The 23,625-nt window shown below is 48.9% G+C and overlaps 1 long non-coding RNA gene across 2 annotated transcripts in view; it reads right to left on the reverse strand.

The window, feature by feature from the left end:
- The window catches only part of LOC309816682, a 70,030-nt gene that overhangs the window by 46,087 nt on the left and 318 nt on the right, over positions 1 to 23,625 (reverse strand). The window contains exons 2-5 of one of the 2 annotated variants that reach the window (XR_014296059.1): positions 23,519 to 23,613; positions 22,101 to 22,196; positions 20,726 to 20,919; positions 18,818 to 19,715 (exon numbers count right to left, since the gene is read on the reverse strand). This is a non-coding gene — a long non-coding RNA (uncharacterized lncRNA). The remainder of the gene's footprint in view (positions 1 to 18,817; positions 19,716 to 20,725; positions 20,920 to 22,100; positions 22,197 to 23,518; positions 23,614 to 23,625) is intronic. The other variant, XR_014296058.1, reaches the window with a different exon arrangement.

Consider the following 23,625-nt stretch of genomic DNA (forward strand, 5'->3'; position numbering starts at 1 on the left):
TCTCTGGTCCCTGCCATGCCTCTAACTCACTCACAGTCCTTTCTTCCCTTCCTCTAGGAAGCCAGGGGCCCTCTCATCTATTGTTTAGCCTGAACCACTCTGAACAGTTCAGCCTCCCAATCATTAGTCTTGAACAATCGCTTTGCAAACACGACTTTTGGGCACAGAGTCTGGGAAGGCTGTGTCCTGACCACACTGAAAGCTGGATGTAATCTCTGTCTTTACAAGGACTGCACATGCCTTGCTGGGTTCCCCACAAATGCAACTGTGGCGGTGGGTCAGGAAGAAGGGTCTCCTCTGGCTGAGCCTCCAGACGGGGGGTGGGGGGGTGGGGGGGTGGAGGAAAACCCAGGGACTCAGAGTGGGCTAAATTGGCCACATCCGGAGACACAGACGTCCCCTCCTTCAAGCTGCTAACAGCAACAACGATAATAATAGAGCAAGTATTTACGAAGTGCTTTGCTCCATGCACACTTTACAAAATTCATTCATTCAATGTTCACAGCAACCCTGGAGCTAGGAACTATTATCTCTGTTTTACAGATGAGGAAACTGAGGCACAAAGCGGCTAAGTCACTTGCCCAAGGTCACAGGTGGAACTCTGCTCAAATAAAAGAGAAAGGGGGCCTTTTGCTCGGTACAGATGAGGAAAGCTCCCTACGGCTTGGAAACAGTCATACCATCAATTTGGGGCCAAATGCTTCCTAAAAATTCGAGAGTGCAAACTAGCATCTCCAGTTTTTCCACACTAAGCTTTAAAATTTAGAAATTGGATGCAGTATTACAATGGAGAGATTTCTAGAAAAATCTGACTCCTGGCTCCCTCTTGGAAAATCGGAAGTGCTGGCACCCTGGGCCCACATTCCCGCATGGCAGCTGTTGTCAGGCAGAACAGCTGCTGGAAAGGTCTTCCCCCACTGGCTACACACTGCCTGGTCCCATACTCAGGGTGGCTGCCTACCCTGGGGCGGGGCGTTGAGTTTCCCTCCTCACCCCCGCAACAAATGTAGCCATTAAAAAGTAGTATTAGGGCTTCCCTGCTGGCAGAGTGGTTGAGAGTCCACCTGCCGATGCAGGGGACACGGGTTCGTGCCCCGGTCCGGGAAGATCCCACATGCCATGGAGCGGCTGGGCCCGTGAGCCATGGCCACTGAGCCTACGCATCCGGAGCCTGTGCTCCGCAACGGGAGAGGCCACAGCAGTGAGAGGCCCGCATACTGAAAAAAAAAAAAAAAAAATAGTAGTATTAGAAAGACCTTCAGAAATTGCCTTCAACACCTTTGTTTTACATACATGGAAACTGAATTGCTGGAAGGCAACCACCCATGGTCACATAGCAGATTACACAGAATCTAGAAGACATACAGATGGCCAACAGGCATGTGAAAAGATGCTCAACATTCCTAATCATCAGGGAAATGCAAATCAAAACCACAATGAGATATCACCTCACACCTTCAGAATGGCTGTTATCAAAAAAACAAGAAATAATAAGTGTTAGTGATGATGTGGAGAAAAGGGAACCCTCGTACATTGTTGGTGGGAATGTAAATTGGTGCAGCCACTATGGAAAACAGTATGGAGGTTTCTCAAAATATTAAAACTAGAACTACCATATGACCCAGCAATCCCACTCCTGGTTATTTATCTGAAGAAAATGAAAATACTAATTCTTAAAGATATATGCACCCCAATGGTCATAACAGCATTATTTACAATAGTCAAGATATGGAAACAACAGCAGATGAATGGATAAAGAAGATACGGTTTATATGCACAATGGAATATTACTCAGTCATAAAAAAGAACAAAGTTTTGCCATTTGTGACAACTAGAATCAACCTGGAGGATATTATGCTTAGTCATATAAGTCAGACAGAGAAAGGTAAATACTGTATGCTTTCACTTACATGTGGAATCTAAAAAACCAAAACAAATTAATATAACAAAACAGAAATAGACCCACAGGTACAGAGAACAAACTAGTGGTTACCAGATGGGAGAGAGGTGGAGGAGGGGCACAATAGGTGAAAGGAGTTAAGAGGTACAAACTCCTGGGTATAAAATAAGTGACAAGGATGTAGTGTACAGCAACAGGGAATGAAGTCAATATTTTGTAATAACTTTGTATGGAGTATATTCTATAAAAATATCAAATTACTATGTTTTACACCTGAAACTAATATAATATTGTACATCAACTATACTTCATTTTAAAAAAATGGGGGCTTCCCTGGTGGCGCAGTGGTTGAGAGTCCGCCTGCTGATGCAGGGGACGTGGGTTCGGGCCCCGGTTCAGGAGGATCCCACATGCCGTGGAGCGGCTGGGCCCGTGAGCCATGGCCGCTGAGCCTGCGCATCCGGAGCCTGTGCGCCACAACGGGAGAGGCCACAACAGTGAGAGGCCTGCATATTGTAAAAAAAAAGAAAAAAAATGGCACAGAATCTATGCATTTTCGTATGTGAAATGTCAGTGTCGATAAAAATCACTTGGGGAAGTATTAAAATGCAGATTCCTCCTCAGCCGCTTCCCCAGAGGTTGTGATTCATTAAGCCTTCCATGAGGTCCAGGAATCTACATTCTAACAAGCATCACCCACCCCACCCCTGCCACACACTGCAGGGATTCCCTCACTGGTGATCCTGGGACCATACTTAGAGAAACGTTGCTTTAGTCCCTGGGCACTCGGAATTACTGGATGGCACGCTAGCATACAGGAGTCCAAAGGCTCAGGTTTTATCCTGAGTGACCATGGACAAATCCACTTTCAGCTTACTCAATGAAAAATGTCTTCTAACACCAAGGCAGTACATGGGGCTTTTCTCCGTGGACCATCTCGTCCAGGCTCACACACTTGCATTTTCAGGCTTTAAGGACTCCTCAGCCCCTCCCTGCTCCACTTCCCACCTACAGCTGAAAGTGCCAAGTCCGTGTGGATCCTGTTCCCCTTCTCACTGTGCAGGTTTGGATGAAACAGGCTTTGGGGTGGGATGGGTTTTAGAGGAGGGGGCCTGGCTACAGAGCGCTCCAACATCTAACGACACAAAGGGCTGGTGTGTGATCATGTACAAAGGCTTGCAGATAAGCACTCACACTTACCAGCCTGCCCCCCTGGCAGCTGGGGTGATCACGTAGACAAGCAATGGGTAAGGGAATTGTCCCATTCACCCTGGGACAAAACACACTGCGTTTACAACAAGGAATCAAACTGGGCATGTGAGCCAGGGGATCGCGTACTGCCAACTCCCTGAGAGGTTGGGCAGGGCTCTCACACACAATGTGCTCCCTAAAGGTCCAAATCAGCCCTCGGCATCAAAGTCCCGGCATGCGATCACCATGCGTCACCAAGAGAAAAGCCTCTGTGGCTGAGGAGGTGCTCTCCCGGGCATGTGTTTTGGCCACCACCTGCGAAGGAGAATGACGATATCATAGGGCCACCTCTCCTTAACGCTTCTCTTGCTCTGGCTGCTCTGCATGATCAGGCATAAATCCCACCACAGATAAACTACATTTGTTCTGCTCTTCAGTGCTCAATACCCAAGTTTCACCTAATCCTAATCCCCACGTAAACATCCTGAGATAGTAAATTAGCCTCATCTCATGACGAGGAAGTGGAGGCTCAGAGCTCATCAGAGGCCCCGCAGGGGGTGGCGCTGGATCTTTAATTAAAGGAATGATGACTCTTTTATGTCTCAGTGAGACTTATTCTCCTCCTGGACACCCAGAATTGGTCAAACCACCCTGTATGTCTCAGCAGGTGTGAGTAACTTTGAACTTAACAAGATGGTAGCTGCACTGTCCAATACAGGGCTACAGGCCACAGGTGGCCACTGAGCACCTGAAATGTGGCTGGTGCGAATTGAGATGGGCTCTAAGTGTAAAATACACACCAGGTTGTTTTTTATTTTTTATTTATTTTTTAAAATTGTGGTCTAGTTGTTTTACAACGTTGTGTTAGTTTCTACTGTACAGTGAAGTGCAGTTCCCTGTGATATACAGCAGGTTCTTATTAGTTATCTGTGTTATACATATTAGTGTATATATGTCAATCCCAATCTCCCAGTTCATCCCTCCCCCCTCCCCGCACCCCTGCTTTCCCCCCTTGGTGTCCATACATTACACACCAGGTTTGGAAGATGTAATACAAAAGGGGGTGTGTGTAAAATATCTTTATTCATCTGTTTTATCTTGACTGCATGCTGCAATGATAATATTTGAAATACTAGGTTAAAGAAAATATTATTAAGATTACACTCATCCGTTTCTCCATTTTTTAAAAATGTGGCTACTAAACAATATAAAAGTATATATATGACTCCCGTTTTATTTTCACTGGACAGTGTCTCAATTGTTTCCCGTTCAGAAGGCCCCTGTGTCTCTTATCAAAATTTCCTAACTGTATCCTAGCCACCTTTCAATTACAATCACCACGGAAGGAAGAAATGGGTGACATCTTCATTTGCCTACTGAGCCCAAGTCTGAAAAATATCACTAGCACTCTCTCTCAACCCCTCTTTTCTGCTCATAACCATATTAATAAAAAAGGAACCGTATTAGTCTCCTAAGTCTGCCATAACAAGTTACCACAATCTGGGTGGCTTAAAGCTACAGCAATTTATTGTCCCATAAGAGGAGAATAAAAGTGGAAGTCAGAAATCAAGGTGTCTGCAGGGTTGGTTTCCTTTGAGGCTCTGAGGGAGAATCTGTTCCCAGCCTCTGGGGGTGGCCAGCTTCCTTGGCATTCCTCAGCTTGCAGCTGCATCACTCCAATCTGCTTTCATCATCACATGGCCTTCCCCCTTCTGTGTGCGTGTCCAAACTTTCCCTTTTCTTATAAGGACACCAGCCATTGGATTGGGGCTCACCTTACTTCAGAGTGACCTCGTCTTAAATACTAACTACTTATAACTGCAAAGACCCTATTTCCTAATAAGATTACATTCTGAGGCTCCAGGTAGACCTGAATTGGAGGTGTGGGTGCTGTTCATTCCAGTACAGGGACCTACTCGATTGGGCAAAAGAGGTCTTCTTCAAGGTGACCTGTTTTGATGACTAAAATAGGCAAAAAGGGGGGCAAATGAAGCGGCATCATGGGCACAGCCCCTGTTGTGGGTTTGTATCAATTCTTTGAGTGACCAATAGGTTAATCTCAGGATGCCCCAGTGTGGCTGGGTGGGGGCAGCTCCCCATGAGTGGAAAGTTGGGAGACATTAGTTCTGGGACTGCAAGGCAGTGGGTTCTGAGACCTACCCCCACCAATCCCCCAACGGCTGAGCTCGCTGACCCGGGGAAGTGACCCAGGGCATGGGAACCATAGCTAGGACTGGCTGAGTCACTAACTAGCTGGGAGCCAGGGATCCCAGGTCTACTCCAGTACTACTAGTCAACTGTTTCAGGGGCTAGGGACATGCCCCTGGGTCAGGAGCCTCCATGCCGCCCAACTTCCATCAAACTCCCCACGGGGACAGGGGTTGCTCCCGGCTGCAGGAGTCCCATTGCCCCTGTGGTAGACCTGTCATATTTCAATGCTGGACTCAGAGTGGGACCCTGGGGCGTGTGGGTCAGACATCCAGGTTTTATCTCTGGGAGGTGAGTGTAGCTCAGAATGACCCTGGAACCTGGTGTGTTTCTTGGGTTTCTGAAGGGAGAAGGAAGGCTCAGCCTGGGGAAACCAGCTCGTCTGTGAGGGAGGTGTGCTTGGGGACACAGGCATAGCACACTGTCCCCAAACCATGGAGCTGGACACTCCAGATACAAGGAAGACACTCAAGTTGCTGAGCTGGCTTCCTCTGGATTTCCCACCAAGGCTGCAGGGGTACTTAATCCTCACAGCAACCCTGTGAGGTAGCTGTTAATATTACCCCATGAACTTATTAAAGGTCTTGGTTGCATAAAACAGAATCTACTCTGGCTAACTTAACTAGAAAATCTTTTCCTTAAAAAAATATTAGGTAGATAAACAACAAGGACCTACTGTATAGCACAGGGAACTATACTCAATATTTTGTAATAACCTGTAAGGAAAAAGAATTTGAAAAAGAATATATATATATATATATATATATATATATATATATATATATATGTATATGTATAACTGAATCATTGTGCCATACGCCTGAAACTAACACATTGTAAATCAACTATACTTCAATAAAATGTACAGAATCTGTATGGTTAAATCAATAAAGTGTTGACAAAAAAAATATTAGGTTGTTCCCTACATTCAGGGTGGGAAACAAAACCGGGTTTGTACGGTAGATGGCTATAGATAACACATACTATGGAGGGAGACGTGCTTTAACAAACACGCAACTGCCTTGATACCAGAACTTCCGCAGACACACGAGCCCTGCCAATGCATCTCCAAAGATCCAGTGCCATTGCCACCATGAGCATCAAAAGCAGACAGTGCCCCCGTTGAACACCCCCATTTACATGGAAATCTTACATGGCTGCATCTGGTTTATGATCCAGGGCTTGGGTCCTAGATACAAGGGGCTGCAAAACTGAGTTTTTCGGGGGGTTTGTTTGTTTGTTTGTTTGCAAAACTGAGTTCTGTTTCTACATTAACAAGTGTGGCTCATACCATGTGTACTTCTCCAAATACAAGGTAATTGGAAGATGACAGGCAGCCACAGATGTGAAAAATGCCCCCAATACTCCACTTATAGATGAGAAAACAGAGGCACAGAGAAGTTGAGTGACTCCCCCAAGGTAACACAGCTAAGAAATTGTAGAGGTCCGATTCAAATCCAAGCTGTCTAACTACAGGGCTGAGCTCTCATACGGACAGGGAGGGTTTGGACAGGTGAAGATGGGAGGTGGGAGAGGTCACGTCCGGTGCAGAGACCTGTGTGATCAAAGGCACAGAGGAGAGGGTTGCCCCTTGGAGGAGGACCCATCGTTCGTCATATCCTGCTGAAAAGGGCACAGAGAGAGGGGCTGGGAGTCTAGGTAGAGAGCTCTGAGGACCCATGGAACTCCCGCTGCCTGGCACCTATCAAGTTACTTGATTCCAGGGCCCAGAGTGGCCACATGCCTGTGTTCAGGTCTCCAACACAGGGGACTGTGAAGCGGGCCTGGGGCTCCATGTGTGGCCTGCTCCCATCACTCAGCCCCATGTCCCCCGCCCCGTCCCCGCCCCCCTCCCCCTCCCCTAGAGCCAGCAGGCCTCTCAGAGCTGGATGTTCTCCCAGCCAGGTTGACATTGATGGTAAACAGAGACATTCCAAACCTGGAGGAATCGTAACAATGTGTCACCAGCGGCTGAGAGCAGGGAGGTGACGGGTACCGGGCAGGGTTCCATCCAGGCCCAGCTGCAGTGGCCTTCGCAAATACTCCAAGTGCCTACTGTGTGCAAGCCCTGGGGGGAGCGGCATTCCTGAGCTCCCTGCCCAGAAACCGTGGCAGCCGGCCCGCGGGTGCAGGGTCAGCCTCTTCTCGAAGGAGTGGGGAGAGTTTCGATCTGGCCTCTCCTCTGCGTCTCCGGCTCCTGGAGAGCTCGGAGAGCGGCAGGGTGGGGCCGTCAGAGCTGCCATCTCCTCGGAGGCTGGGCCGGGACTGCATCTCCTGGCACCCCACCCTGGCAGCAGGGCCTGCCGCCTGTGGACTGGAGCCAGTTGTCCCTGGGCCCTATTGTTACTGTGCATTCCTCTCGGGCTGGAATCTGAGCTAGAAGGTATAAAACGAGTATCTCGAGAGAACTGTAAGGACCCCAGACCAAGGTGGTGTGGTGATGACAAGCGCAGAGCTGGGCAAAACTGTTCTTTCCCCCTGCAGAAAGTTCCCTTGAATTGTGGGAGGGCCCAGGAGATAGATTCTGGCCTGGGGGAGTCCTCCCCGCCCCTGCCCTCCTTGCTGCTGAGGTTTTCTCCTGGTTCCCACCCTGGTTCTCTTCTGTCGGGGACAGACTGTGTATGCCAGGGTCTCACCTGGCTGGCCCCCCAGCACCCTAACACCCAGTCCCTGGTGGGTCTCCGGGGCCTTAGAACAGCCACCAGCCACCCACCCATCCCATCCTCAGTGCGTCCAGAGCTACGCAGCTCAGAGTGTGGTCCAGAAAGTGTTCCCACCGCCCTTGAAGAGCTGAGCCCAGCACGGGGAGTGAGGGTTTAGAAATCTTTCCAGACGCTGCTGCAGTCTGCAGGCACGTGATGATTATTGTCTCATGTTATGAAAGTATGTATTGGTCCGTGATGAATCTGCAGTCCAACATAAGCCATCCAACGGGTCCCTCGCCACAAATTTGACAAGTACCCAGTTCTGGGAACTGCAGAGCAGGAGAAAGCCTCACCGGGAGCCGGCCGGACCATGAGCGTCACACTCCTTCCCTTTGTCTCTCTGAGCTCAGATCCCTGAGAGTATCGGGACCATCAGAGCTTCCCCCATGGGGCAGGGAGTGGGCAGGGCTCGGCTAAAGTCTGGGGGACCCAGGCTGAGCTCTGGGGGCCTGGGGCAGGATGCAGAGGGGACGTCCAGGAAGGCAGTTAGCTATGGGGGTCTCCTCTTTACCAATAGCCCCTTCCCCGCCTTCCGGAGCCTCGTGGGGGCTCTCCCTGTAACGCCATCATTCAGCCTCACAGCTTTGCCCCAGGAGCTGCATCAGGCACCAGACTGATGAGGCCCCAGCCCTCACAGCTGCAGGAGGTATTGGTGCCACTGACAGTGAACAAACCAGCCAGTAGATAAACCAGGCAATTTCAGGTGGAAATAAAACAGGGCGATGTGATAGGGAGTGGATGGGAGAACAATACACCACCGACAGGTGGTGAGATTGTAGACAGCTTAACCAAGCCTCCCTGACAAGGAGTCATCCTAGAAACCCTCAAGGAAAGAGAGAAGGACAGAAGGGAGGAGCTGAGTGCTGGGGGCTTTGCCCTGCCCAAGTTCAAGGTCAGCCTGGCCTCTCGGCTTGCTCACAGGCTGGAGGGGCCCAGCCGCCTGTGTCAGGAGGGCTGCAGGCAGGGCAAGCAAGCATCCCCTCTACCCGCTCCCACCTTCGAAGTGCAAGAGGAGGCGATGTCCTGCCCGAAGGGGGTTACATTTCCAGGGTCCCCAGATTTCTCCAAGGCCTTGGGGGGGGGTTCTATGGTATGGTATTGATCTGACCCAAACCCCACGCCATCCCCTCCTACCTGCAGATCATGGCATTCCTGAGCGCGTGCCCACGTTGAGTTCTGAGATGCGCTGAACCGGGGATGGGCTGGCAGGACTGCGCTCCCTGCCCACCTGTTGCACCATCTCCATGGCTGCTCTGTCTGCCTGGCCTCTTGGGCAACAGGCCTCCAACCTCACCCTCGCTCTCTTCTTGGAGCTTCCTGTGTTCCTGGTGCTTTGGGGGAAGCCTGGTTGTGAGGGTCAGGACTCAGCCAGTGCTGAGAAGCACAGAATTGGAAACTTTCTAAAGTGGAGGTTCTCAACCCTGGTGACACATTAGGATCCCCAGTGCCCAGGCCCCAACCCAGAGCCTAACTGAATTGGTTGGAGGTGGGGTCCTGGCAGCTGCATCTTTTAAAATCTCCCCAGGGGTTGCCAAGTGCAGGCATGCGATTGTAATTTCCAACATCCTGTCTTCTCCCCCTTTACACTGGATGGGATGGAGGCGAGAAAACGCCAGCATGAAGGTGGAATGAGGGACAGGGAGGGGGAACCTGCATTCTGGGTCAGTACCGAAGACCCCTCCTTGGGATCGTGATTTCCTCCTGAGTCCCCTTCACAGGATTGAGGGTTAAAAAGCCATCATGTCCCTGCTTGCTGAGCGCAGTTGCTCCAAAAATGGCAATAATGAAAACTCCTGGGGGCTCCATGGGGCCAGGTGGAGCAGGTGCCTGAGCGAATCAGACTTCCCCCGCCCCGGGAAGGCCTCCCAATTCCTCTGCCACTGGAATCTCAGCCCTCGTGCTCTCAGCTCAGCCCTGGAAGCAGGCTCCAACCCTATTTTCAGGGTGGCCACTGCCTCATTCTGCACCATTTCCTTCTAAACAAAGGGCTTCCCCTTCGCAGAGGTCATCAGGGCACGTCCAGGGTGGGCAGGGCCGGATTTCTGCCCTGGGCACTCCCTGGAGGTGGGAGGGTCCAGAGTATGTGGCCCTTGCAGGGCTGACTGGCCCTGGGCTGATTCAGGACCACAGTTCCAGGCAGGGCTGCTGTAGGTCTAGCTGTCTGCTCAGGGCACCTGGGATGTAGGGAGTTCTCTTTCAGTCTTGGAATAACGCAGCCTTGTAAATAAGGACAAGCCTGCTGGTCGGTGAGCCGTGCTCTTCGATGGTGGCTGCCCAGGTACCTGTCTAAATGCTCTGCAGGGACCTCAGGATGGGTCCCTCAACAAAAGCCTCACAACTGGTCTCTCCCCTTCCAACCTGGCCCCTGCAATTTACCTTCCTCGCAGGGGCTAGATCTTTGAAAAACATGGGTGGGGTCCATCACTCTCCTGCTGAAACTTTTCATGGGTTTCCTGTTGCCCCGAAGAGCAAATTCAAACTCCTACCATGTCCTGTGAGAGCTGATCAGTGTGGTGCCTGCCTCTCTGATCCTGCTCCCCCTCCCCGCTCATTCCGGTCTCAACAGCCTCTCCTTTACTCAGACACACTCAGCTTTTTCCTCCCCGGGGCCTTTGCACTGGCTCTTTATTCCCGTGGCTGGTCGTTCTTCTCTTCTACCTGTTACCCTTCAGAGAGACCTTCCCAGATCACCCTGCCTAAAACAGCCCTCCTGTCACTGTCTCTGTCACTCTGTTTTATTTCTTCCCAACATATATCACTATTAAAAGTGTCTTCTTGGGGGCTTCCCTGGTGGTGCAGTGGTTGAGAGTCCACCTGCCGATGCAGGGGATACGGGTTTGTGCCCCGGTCCGGGAGGATCCCACATGCCGCGGAGCGGCTGGGCCCGTGAGTCGTGGCTGCTGAGCCTGTGCGTCCAGAGCCTGTGCTCTGCAACAGGAGAGGCCACAACAGTGAGAGGCCCGCGTACGGCAAAAAAAAAAAAAAAAGTGTCTTCTTTATTGAGTTGGTTTTTTTCGTCATGGTCTATCTCTGCCCTCAGAAAGTAAGTTCCTCAAGGACAGGGACCTTGTCTGGTCTGTTTGCTGTGAGTTCCTGGGCCTGGCAAATGCTCAGTAAGTGTTGGCTGAATGAATGAACGAAAGAAATTGACAAAGAGTTTCAAAGCACATAGTGGTTTAGAAATGAATACATCACCATCCCAAATGGAATACACACCAAGGACTGTTCTACATGCTTTAAGTATATGAACTCACTTATCTTTCAACAACTCTATGAGGTATGTAGTAGAAGTGTTATTCACATTTTACAGATGAGAAAATGAAGGCACAGAGATGTTAAGTGATGTGCCCAAGGTCACACAGCTGGTCAAACCCAGGCACATAGCCAGCTCTCTATGGCTTACCATCTATGGGGTAGCATGAGGTGTGACGCAAATTGCTTAGATGGGTTGCACAAGACAAGGAAAATCCATTTCGCTACATGTGGCCACCCCCACGTGGGTGTAATCAGGCTGCAGAGGGCAGGGGGCAGAGGGATGAGGGATTCCCTAAAAGAAGCAGAAGAATCCTATAGTGGGATAAATCAGAAGCCCCACTGCTTCCTGCCACCCCAGACTCAGTTTCCCGATTTCCAAAGTGCAAAGAGGATGGGACAGGCGGGGGAGATGACAGTGAGTGGGGCTCAGGAGGCAGGGACAAGCATGAGGACCTAGGTCAGAACCTGGGAGGTGGAGTGCAGTGCACATCTGCAGTTTCTGCTTGCGCAGTGTCCAGGCCCCCTTCCTCTGCTAGCAGCACCCATTCTCTTTGGGGAACCCCGCCCTGGCCCGGGGGAGGGGGCTGTCCAACAAGGTGCCTGGCCTTCTCCTGGCCATGGGGTGGGCATGTGATGCAACTGAAGCCAATCAAATCCTGTCTCCAAACTGGGGAGTCGCAGCTCAGGGAAGCAGGAGGGAAGGAGGAAGGCGATGCCCATTCCAGACTCTACCTAAAACGTGCACATTCTCTGTGGCTGGGGAGCCCCTGCCACACTCATATTCCTCGGAAACCCCTACCTGTCCATCTGACCTCATTTCCTGCCACTTCCGCAACACTTGCCACATTCCTGCAACACCATCACTTTTCTATTCCCCAGACAAGGCAAACTCCTTCTCACCCCAGGACATTTGCACTTGCTGTTCCCTCTGCTTGGAACATTCAGCTCCAGACCTTCCTTTGCACGAGTGGCTTCTTTTCATCATTTCAGCCTCCATCAGAAGTGTCCTCAGAGAGGTCTTCCAAGAACACCTGGCTGAACCCTGACCCACAGAGCTGGTCAGTGTCTACCACATCCTCCTGTTGTGTTTTCTTCATGACGCACATCATCTAGCTCAGGTTATTTTGCTGATTTACTTGTTGGTTTATTTCTCTCTGCCTCCCCTCACTTGACATAAGCCCCACGAGAGCCCTTCTCTGAGTGTCTCACCTCCCACTGCCTCCCCCCTGGCACTTGGTCGGTGCTCAATAAATAACATTTAAATGAATGATTGGGACAATGGATTAAGTCTAACCCCAGGGAATCCTCACAGGGAATAATACTTCAAGGAGAGAGACAGAGAGGGAATTCTTTGTCCTATTTTCAAAGGGGAAAACTGGGGCACAGTAGGAGAAGAGGTGGCCACAGCAGAACTCACTCAACTTGTTCTTCCTTCCCTGTGGGAGCAGAATTTCTCCACCTCGATCCTTGGGCTTTGAGGTCACTTCCCACAATTACAAGCAGAGTCAGCGAAAGCAGGGAATCCCCATGTGGCCCGAGGAAATTTTGAACACCTGGACTGGAGGCACCTGGGAGGCGGGAGGATGGGAGGACAGGAGGCGGACAGGCTGGGTCCTGCCCTGTGCCCCTCCTAACTCATTGGCTGGCATGTGGGCGGTGTGGTCTGACTGGTTGGGCGAGGGTAGCGTGTGGGCCGGTGAGGGTGCCAGCCAGTAAACTGGAGATTGGCAGGCACTCTAGGGGGACAGCTCGTCTCCCAGTCTCTCCAGCACCACGTCAGCACTGACTCTCAGTTCGGGACTCTCAACTCAAGAAACCTCAAGATTCCTTGGCATCCTTCCAGGAGCCAGGGAGGTGCTGGGCCAAGGGCTATTACACTGTCATCTGTAGGGTACCAGAATTTGCCCCCATAAAATATGTCTCTTTGGCGTATTAATTATTTTAAGCTGGTTATTTTCTGTGAAAACACAAACATGGGGGAAACTCTGAAAAGTAAGTGTTACCCTTTTGCAAGAAACGTTTATATTTGTATGGGGAATTTTCGTTTGTAAGGGTGTCTCCCTCTCTGCATCTTGAAGAGGATGACCAAATCTCTAGAAACTTTTTTTTTTTTTTTTTTTTTTTTTTTTTTTTGTGGTATGCGGGCCTCTCACTGTTGTGGCCTCTCCCGTTGCGGAGCACAGGCTCCGGACGCGCAGGCTCAGCAGCCATGGCTCACGGGCCCAGCCGCTCCGCGGCATATGGGATCCTCCCAGACCGGGGCACGAACCCGCATTCCCTGCATCGGCAGGCGGACTCTCAACCACTGCGCCACCAGGGAGGCCCTAGAAACTCTTATCAGTGGAGAAAGCAATGACTTGAATTTGCATAACAACCGTACTCTTGTCTGCTGTGCTTTTCCTGGTCACCTCCCAGCACTGACTCTCCCCACCTTAAGCATCTACTTTTGTCTTTAGCTGAAAACAGTATTTAAAGTGAGGGCCTTGGCCATTTTGGGGAGTAACATGGTTTTTCTGGGTCTCTCCCATGTATACATGTTATTAAACATTTGTTTGATTTTTTTCCCTGTTAATCTGTCTCATGTCAGTTTAATTCTTAGACCGGCAAAAAGAATGTAGAAGGATAGAGCAAAATTTCCTCTTCCCTGACGCATTCGTGCAACAGATAATTGTTGAATCTTTCCTTGTGGGGCCTACTTGGTGCCAACTATTGTTCTAAGCATTTTATGTGCACTAACTTGTTCAACTCTCTCTATAGCCTATAAGGTGGGTACCATCATCCTCTTTTATAGGCAAGCTGAGGTACAGACAAGTTGAGAAATTTGTGAAAATTCCACAACTAGCTAAATTGTATTCCCCCGAAATTCATATAGGTTAGGTTGAAGTCTTAACCCCCAGTACCTCAGAATGTGACTATTTGGAGATGGGGTCTTAAGAGGGGTAATTAAAGTAAAAATGAGGTCTTTCGGGTTTCTTAGAAGAAGAGATTAGGACACACATACAGAGGGAAGATGGTATGAGGACACCGGGAGAAGATGTCCATTTAAAAGCCAAGGAGAAAAGCCTCACAAGAGACTAACACTGCCGACACCTTGGTCTTGGACTTCCAGCTTCCAGAACTGTGAGACAGTCAATTTCTGTTGTGTAAGCTGCCCATCTGTGTTCCTTTGTTATGGCAGCCTGAGCAGACTAACACAGAGGTGCAGAGCCTGGATGTGGATCCAGGCAGCCTGGAATGCTTATCAATCACCAAGCTCCGTCCAGAGGTGCTGAAGGCATCCTAGCACCCACATGAGCCTTTCTCCCTGTGCTCATCAGAGAGACTGAATGGAACTTGGAAAGAGAAGAGCATTCTTAATCCATGATTTAGTGTTACTAATTACATGCCCATGTATCCCCTGAAACCATCTCCAGGACCGCCAGGGTGTATGTCCCTCACTTTGGGAAGTATAAACTGGACCAGTTAGGACCAGCCTGGGTCCCTGACAACCCACAGGCCCTAGTTGCCCCACGGTCAGCTTTCCCAGACCTTTGCAGGATAGCTGAGCATCTTCAGATTCTCCAGGCCAGCAATTAGCTCTACTGCTCTGCGTGCGTGGACTTGACCACCGTTAATTCGTCTTCTGGGAGCCCAACATGTGGACAGACCCCTATGTGACCTCATGGTGTAGGGCAAGGCTTCTCAGTTTAATGTTCATGTGCACCTTCTGGGGATCCTGTTAAAATGCAGATTCTGATTCAGTAGGTCTGGGCTGGGCCTAAGATGCTGTATTTCTAACAAGCTCCCAGGCGATGCTGATGTTGCTGGCAGGGAAGGAGGGTGACTCAGGAGCTGGGCTCAGGGGAAGACTTCGACAGACGCTGTGGTCACCGCCATGCATAGGAAGCCAGTGGCTGGAGAGATGGTTAGTTTTCTTGACAGCAGGAATGTTCAGGGCCCATTTCAGGAAAAAACAAAATATCTCCCTACTTAATCTTTAGCCAAAGGCTCATTTGCCGGTTTTCTGGCCTCCAAATCTGGGATCTGCCATGACGGAGGTCCTGGGATAACTGTTTCTAAGCCATCGGACCAGTGTCTGGTAGACTTTCACAATGCTGGAGCAAAGAGTAAGCCCTGGAGCCTCGGCTTAGGTTCTGCGGTGCGATGCGGAATGGGGGTAAGTTGGGGAGTCCCCTATAGCTGCGTGGGGAGGAGATGAACCAACTGATGAATGGTCAATGCCTTCTCCTTCTCCAGGAATCTTACAACCTGAGCTCTGACATTCTAGCCTCCAATTCACCATGTGATTCTGGACAAGACTTGGGCATTCTAAAATCTTCCAGCTCCTTCCTCAAGGATCATTTACCCTCCAAGCTCAAAAGATACCTCTTCAGAGGGCCCTTCCTCTTTTGAGCCCTGTGACTATTCTGTCTGCTACAACTCCCTCCCCCAGTCTGTTTTTAGACTGTTTTACAACTTTTTTATACCGTGATCACTGATATTTTTTCACTTTCTTAATAGCCATTGCCAAAACTTGTAATTACATGTTTGTTTCTTTACTTATTTATCTCATACCTCCTCTACCAAATTGTACCCTCCACTGGGTTGGGGACCATGTCATTTTCATTCATCTGTATTTCATTCATCTCCCAGCACTGTATAGATCCTGGCACTTGGGAGGCCCTCAATAAATAGTTGTTGAAGAAATAAGGAGACCAGCACTTCTGAACTTTAACATGCATGTGATTCACCTGGGGATTTTGTTAAAATTCAGATTCTGATTCAATAAGTCTAGGTAGGGGGGAGCTAAGAGTCTGCATTTTTCACAGAAGATGTAAGGATGCTGAGAATGCTGGTCTGTGGACCACGCCTTAAGTAGCAATGACCTAGGGAAAGTCTGTCCTAATCAGCCAACCAGCCCACCATCCACTGTCCCCTTCCTCATTGCTCAGTACCCAAGGAGAGGTCTCAAACATTTCAGAAGCTGGAAGGGGCTACTGAAGCCCAAGAAAGGATTAATAAAGAAGTAGGAGAAATCGCAGGAAGCACAGAACTAATGATGCTGCAGAAGCTTAGCTGAGCATAGCACACTGGGCTCGCAGAGGTGTTGCAGCCTACATGACCCAGTTTGTCTAGACCTAGGGGAGCTAGACAAGGATGGTCCCACTCTGCCTGCCCAGGATCACTCCCAGCAAGGAGCTAGGCTGTTCCAGGGCTGGAAAACTTAAGCCTTTCCTCACCAGCTTGTCTCCATTCTCAAAGCCAAGTTCACCATGTATATCCCAGCAGTATAACACACCTGGCCTGGGTATTCCAGTGGTGGGTGCTCCACATTGTCTCGGTGACAATATCTGTCCCCCACCCACCCAAGCACTCTCACAAAGTGCTCTCTAGCAGCAGACAGATGCAACTGCAGGACACGGTGGTTCAAATGACGCTCTCCTGGAGCCCACCTCTGTGGGAAGATAGGATGGCCCTCCATCAGCCAAGAAAACCTTTCCACGTTCCCACCCACAGGGCCTTTTAACATGCTGCTTCCACACTCCCCTTTTGCCAAGCCAACTCTTAGCTATCCTTCAGCACCACCTCCTCAGGGGAGCCCTCCCTGATGTCTCCGCCTGGGTCAAATCCCGTTACTGCAGGCTCAGAGAGCACCGGCTTCCTTGTCCTTCATAGCACGCTTGTCACATTTGGCTGAATGATTACTTAATTCATTAATTCACTATTGTTAGGGTGCCTGGGCACCCCAGTTTCCCTGGGACAGTTCCTATTTATGATTATTTTCCCACTGCAATTATTAATAGCACCCCTTTCACTCTTAAAAATGTCTTACTTTGGATGATAAATTATATGGCCATCCACATGATAACCCACCCCACCAGACTGTAAACTCCACGAGGACACTGCTCATCTTTGCGTTCCCAGCAGCTGGCTCCAGAGAACGAGGCTGATCCTGCATGGCTATGGATGACCTACCCTTGAAAGTGACACAGCAGCACCTCCACCATTTTCTGTTGGTCGACTGGACACCAGTTGATGAGTGTAAGCTCTCAGTGGGCTGAGTATCAAAGAATTTGCAGACATGTCTTACAAACACCACATATCCTCAAAGACTTGAATTTCATTCGTTAATTCATTCATCAGATATCTATTGATTCCTGTACTCCTGCCTCTTGTCACATAGTTTGGGCACAAGAGTTCCTAGCTGAGAGGTAAGGGGTGACGTCCAGCCATACACCTGGCTTGGGGTTGTGTCTGCTTGGAGGAAGGGGCATTTTTTCTCCTTTGCAGGGAGGCGCCATCTTTATACCAAGCTGTATGCACTAAAAGGATGCTTTTTTTCTGAATGACAAGTTCGGAAGGGGTATTTTTTTCTAATTTTCATAAAGGCACCCTAAAGACTAACAGAAACCCTGACTGATCACCTGCTATGGCTCAGACATGGATAAAAAAGCCCTGGCAAGACAGAGGCGGCCTCTGCTCTTGGGGACCTTGTGTTCTACTGGGGAGTGAAGACAATGAGTGAGAAAGCACACACATAAAAAGTTAACAAATATAATTATAGATTGTAAATAACACCATGGGAGAAAAGGCCTGCCTCTGAGCACCTCCTCTGTGCTGGTCGCTGGAGGCTGAGGCTGCCTTATGCAGGGCTACCACCTCTCAGGGGCTGTCATGCAGTGGAGCAAACAGAAATGGGCTGTGTCCAAAAGGATTCTAATCCCATATAAGGAGGGAGTTCCAGACTGTTCAGGTATAAGGACTTTAAGATCAAGAAATGCCCAGAATGGTTTAAATACCTTCTTGCCCAGAAGCACAGAACAGACAGGAATTTCTGGGTCTCCTCCTGCCCTGTCACTCTTTGAATTTCAAACTGTGAGACCATGAGTGTAGTGTGTGTGTATGTATGTGTGTGTGTGTGTGTGTGTGTGTGTGTGTGTCTTCCATTGGAAATGAAGACATCCGTATTTCCCTATACCCAAAGATTCTAAGGGTTTGTGAGTCTGGCCTGAGTCCTGAAGCTGGGGTTGCCTGGCTGGGCTGAGAGTTTACTCAGCTTAGGGGGTCGTTTCCATGGTTTTATAGCCTAAGAGACAACCCACATAAACAAACATATCCAGGAATCTTAGAAAGCAAAGCAAAACAAAACCTGTATCAGTATGAAGCAGGATAACGAGTAGAACTGACCATTGGTGGTTGGTAAGTTCCAGAGAGCAAAGGTTTTTGGACGAGTTCATTCACTGCTCTTTTCCCCGTGCCTGGCACCCAGAAGAGTCACAGTAAGTATACTTTAAGTGAATGATTGGAAAATTATTATTTCCCTGAGCAATTGTTTGGCAGAAAGGAAGGAAGGAAAGGATATTTCTTTGAAAATTTTAAAATATTTAGAAAAGTACAAAGGATGCTCTCATAGACTGAAGGAATAATATTTATGATTGTACTTAAGATCCCAGGAAAACAAGAGCACACCCTGGGACACTATTAACAACAGAAATTTCTTCCTCTCCTTCTCCTCCTCGGTGCCAAACTGTACTCCATCTTTTCAGAAGATGGGCCAAAAGAACAGGCCTCTACCCACCTTGCGTGCTGGGAGACACCTGGGGACTTTCTTCTGTGACTTGCCAAGAACATCCCGTGGGCCATCCTGGGCGCCAGACGTTTGGGTGGTAATGACATTGGTGGTAGGAGCAAACTTCCCTGCTTCCTGTTACTCTTTCTGACTGTATTTCAGGGAGATTCAAATCTGGGAGTGCTCTGAAGCTCTGTCCCTATGGTGCCAAAACTCCTGATGCAAACTGAGAACTGCAGTCAAGCAGCCAGATGTTTTGGGTCTCAGTGCCAAACATTTCTGTAATGGGAAAAACCCAGACTCACCCCTCAGGTTCTGCTCACCGTACACTTGTGTTCATTACCTGGGGTGGGGGTGGGGGGACAAGTGAAAGCCCCAAACAGCATGGTCATGGCTGGAATCTCCAGAGGTTTGGAAATTCTGTGGCTGTTGTCTTTGGTGATCAGTCAAAAGTCAAATGGACAATATTTGTGCTGTGAATTCTTCTTGCACTGGCAGGAAATTTTATGACAAAGAGAAGCGGTGAGACCCAGAGCTCCAAGCATTAAGTGGGAGGACACGAGGGCTTGTTTCTCTGCTGGAAAGTATTGTCTCCATCCTGCCCCCGACCCCATCTGTGGAGGTGGGCGACAGGGAGGAAATGGTCTCAAGAGAGCATATTTCTCAGATCCCACTCTGGGAATTCAGATTTCTTGACTCTCCATATAGCAGGCACTAAGGGCTTTCCCCCCAGTTGTCTCTCGATGGTAAGATGGGAAACCAGCTAAGCCCCATCTAGAAGTGCTGATGGCGGGGCCTTTGGTGTGGAGGATCCTGCTCCATATCTGGAAGGGTAGCCAAGAGAAAATGTTGCTTGCCAGGCCTTTAGATGTGCTTGCTGTATTCCTTCACCTAGAAGCACTTAGCACTGTAAGCAAAATGCAAAGATAGTGTTGGACCCTGAGAGGTGAAGTGACTTGCCAAGATAACATGGCTAGTGGGAGATTTTTTTGCTGCTTGGCTTCATGACTTGCTTTGCCAATGAAATGTGAGTATGCAGAAGCTTTTAATAGCCAGTGAGTGGTTCATCATCTTATCTTCCTAATTCCCTGAGACCAGCAATGGTCCATAGAGAGGCTGCTCTACTAGCCTGCCTCCTGAAGTAAAGATGATATGGACACATGGTCAAAATCAACCCATAATGGACATATATTGTGAGCAAGATATATCAATACTTGTGTTGCAAGCCACAAAGATTGTGGGATCATTTGTTATCATGGCATAACCTAGCCTATCCTGACTGATACATAGTCTACAATAGAACCCAACCCCACCCCCCTCAAATTTAGCAGCAAAAAGCAACACACATTTAACATAGATTTTGTGGGTCAGGAAGCTGGGCATGGCTTAACTGGGCCCTCTGCTTCAGTGCCATCAAGGTGTCGGCCACAGCTGGGGAAGGATCAACTGGGGAAGGATCTGCTTCCAAGATCACATGGTTGTTGGCAGCATTCTGGTCCTTGGGGGCTGTTGGACTGAAGGTCTCTGTACCTGGCCAGCTGTTGGCCAGAATTTCCCTTGGTCCTTTGCCATGTGGGTCTCTCTAACATGGTAGTGTACCTCATGAAAGCATGCAAGCCTAGAGGGTCACAGAATGTGCTGGTGACACAGAAGTCATAGTTTTTATAACCTAACCATGGAAGTGACATCCCATCATTTTTTCATTTTATTCTAGTCATGAAAAGTCATTACGTCCCACCCACTCTTAAGGGGAGGAGAGTACACAGGACTGTGAACACCAGGTGGCAGATCACACGGGGCCATCTTATCTACCAGTTTGTTTTCAAAGGAAATGGTTATTAAATGGAAGTTAGTAAAACCCTTATCATCTGTGAAACTGACCCACCAACCAAAAGCAGTTTTCGCTAGTTGAATCACCTTCATATTTGATCCATTCGCATCACAACTCTATGAATTTAGGTCACATTTTCCTTTAGATCTCCATCCTTTTTGACCAGAGACCACATATTCTTCTCCATCAGCTCTTCTGCTACAACTCCAAGTTCTACTGGGCTGCCTTGAGGTTGGGGATCAGATTTGCCCCCAGGCATGGACATCCCAAGTCATTCCTTCTGAGAACAGAAAAGAATCAACAGGAATAGGTTACAAGAAATTGGCAGAACCTTAAAACGTTCAAGCCAGAAAGGACACACAAGAGACCACTGAGTTCTCAACCAACTTCTCTTTCCAACCCTGAACGAGCGCCCCAGCCTTCTCCATGGCCTCCTATGCCTTCAGATGCCTTTCTTACAGTTCTCTCTCCCCATATGAGATGATCCTTTTATCAACCAGCTACAGCTGTGAAACAGACAACCGTCATGCCGCAATGACGTGCAAGAATAGACATCGTTTCTCATTCATGTGTCTGCAGCTTGGCTGGAGCAGTCTGAGCCCCATATGGAAGTTCCGTGGGTCGTGTAGGGAAGCTCTGCTCCCATGCCTCATTTTTCTGGGGCCAATGGACTACTGGAGGTTTATTCTGCTTATACAAATGCAAAAGCACAAGAGGGCAAGCCCTACTGCTCAAGCACATTCCCAGCCTTTGCATGTGTCAAGTCTGCTAATATCTCATTGGCCAAAACCAGTCACATGGCTTAACTCAAGGCCAAGGGGGTAAGTATGCTCTCCTAGCCAGGAGATTATAGCTGCAGTGTGGATATATACTACTATATAGCGGGGTGAAGAATTGGGACCCAGAACTCAGTTGAACACACTCTTACTTTTCCTCCACACCATGTTGAGGATTCAAACTTATTACTGAAACACCAGGAGTGAGGATACAGTGGGTATAAGGCAGGTTTCTGCCTCCAATCTTCCTGGAGAGACAGGTGTGTATATTTGAAGAGAGAAAACTAAGAGGTGTAAGTAGCAGGTGAATTGCACAGGTAGGTGGGGCTTCAGAGAAGGTTTGGAAACAAATGACAGATGCAATCAATCATTCCTTTCTCTGGGTCCTAGAGAGGCATCTTGGTGTCTGGCCAGGTTCTTCCTCGTGTGGGACATGCCCCACCAGAAGGCAAATGGGAGGTGATTTTTGGAGGAGGCATTGCCCAGCCTGGAATCATGGAGTGAGAACGTAATTCCCTTTTCCAATGATCTTGCAATAGTTGTGATTAGAAGAAGGAGAAAGTCTCCTGTGCTAGCGTGAGTCTAACACCCATCTTACTCTTGCTGATCTCCCTTTTTAATAGATCCTAAACGTCAGGTTCATGGACTACTTTCAAGCAACAGTATCTGGTTAGAATGTACTCACACTGTTTTCTCTGGGTAGTGTTTATATTTGTAAGTTTGTCTTCTATTTTTGGTGGTTGGAATTGGTTTCCTGTTTACCGTGATGATATAGGGCTTCCTTTTAAAAAATAAATATAGTTAAATAAATAGAGTTGATTTAAAGAAAAATATTAAGTGAATACTAGTTCAGGTGGCTAGTGGGTATGGTAGAAATTATGGCTTGACCCTGGTGAGCATTTTGTAAATAGGGATATAGTGGGAGGAGGAGAGCGGGGTTTGCTACAGTCAGTCTGACTTCGAATCCACACTCCATCCCTTGAATAGGGCCTTTGGGCGAGTTACTTAGGTAGCCTCTCTGAACCTTAGTTCCTTCATGGACTGTTGTGTTATATTGATGACAGTATTTGTAAAGTAACTGGCACAGAGTGAGGGCTCAGCAAACGGCAGAAATCCACCTGCTGCAGCCTCTACCTGGACTGTCCATTCTGGGAGAGACTTTTGGGTTTTCTCTGTCCTCCAGGTGGCCATGGGACAGGCAGGCATCACTGTCCCTGCTGGTGGGTGGGCCCTGCATGGCCCTCCTCTGCAGCAGCCAGACCCCACTCTCCTCCCCTTTTATGTGGGCTCTCAGTTCAAATGAACACCTTCCTACCCCCTCTCCAGCCCTACAAAGAATCTCTTGCTTGGGAGATGAAAGTCTTGATTAGCCACAGAATTTCAAAATTAAAAGAGATGTGGCAGGTCAGACACTAGGCCAGCTGGGGAACCTCAAGATGGGGCGTGGGGTGGCCCTTTGGAAGGGGCCTCAAATCGCCTAAGGATTTCTAATTTAGACCCAAGGAGGCTCTCCCCTTGCAGACTTCCCCAACAGGATTGAAAAAAGACGCATCAGAAAGTTTAAGCGTGGCGTCCCAGCCAGACCAGCTACTGCATAATAAGTTAGCATTTCTTAAAAGCGTTTCTAATTCTTTTGTTAGTGGCACAAGTCCATTGCCTTATATTTTGGGGTGTGTGCAAATAACATCAATGTGTTCAATTAAAAGCTTAAAATATACTGTAATATGCTGTGGTCCTGTTTTGAAATTGCTTCAGTGTTTCAATACAGTAAATCCTCCCTCCTTACTCCACGGATGGGGCTCAGGCCCCTCTGGCCTTTTTCCCCATCCCATAAGAACCTCCAGGGCTGATCAGCCCTCTCAGTTCCCAGATGGGTAAACTGAGGCTGGAGAGAAAAACATTTCCTTGTCTTTTGATGTCATTGCCAGGGACAGTAAATTCCAGGACTGCAGGGTCAAAAGATACGGGTGGTGGTTTGTGTGAGTCAGACCCTGGAGGAGTCCTAAGACTGCGTCCCTGGTTGCCTTGCCACCTCCCACCAAGGCCAGGGACTCTATGTCGGAAAATAAAAATAACCATAGCTAAGATTAACTGAGCACTTACCATGTACCAGGCACTGCGCAGGTATGCCACTTTCAGGCCTTACAACAACCCAAGGAAAGAGGTCCTATTGTGACTTCCATTTCCAGAAGAGGATACTGAGGCAGGCA

The sequence above is a fragment of the Mesoplodon mirus genome (genome assembly GCF_964341445.2).
Source record: "Mesoplodon mirus genome assembly, chromosome: 15".
Lineage (NCBI taxonomy): Eukaryota > Metazoa > Chordata > Mammalia > Artiodactyla > Ziphiidae > Mesoplodon > Mesoplodon mirus.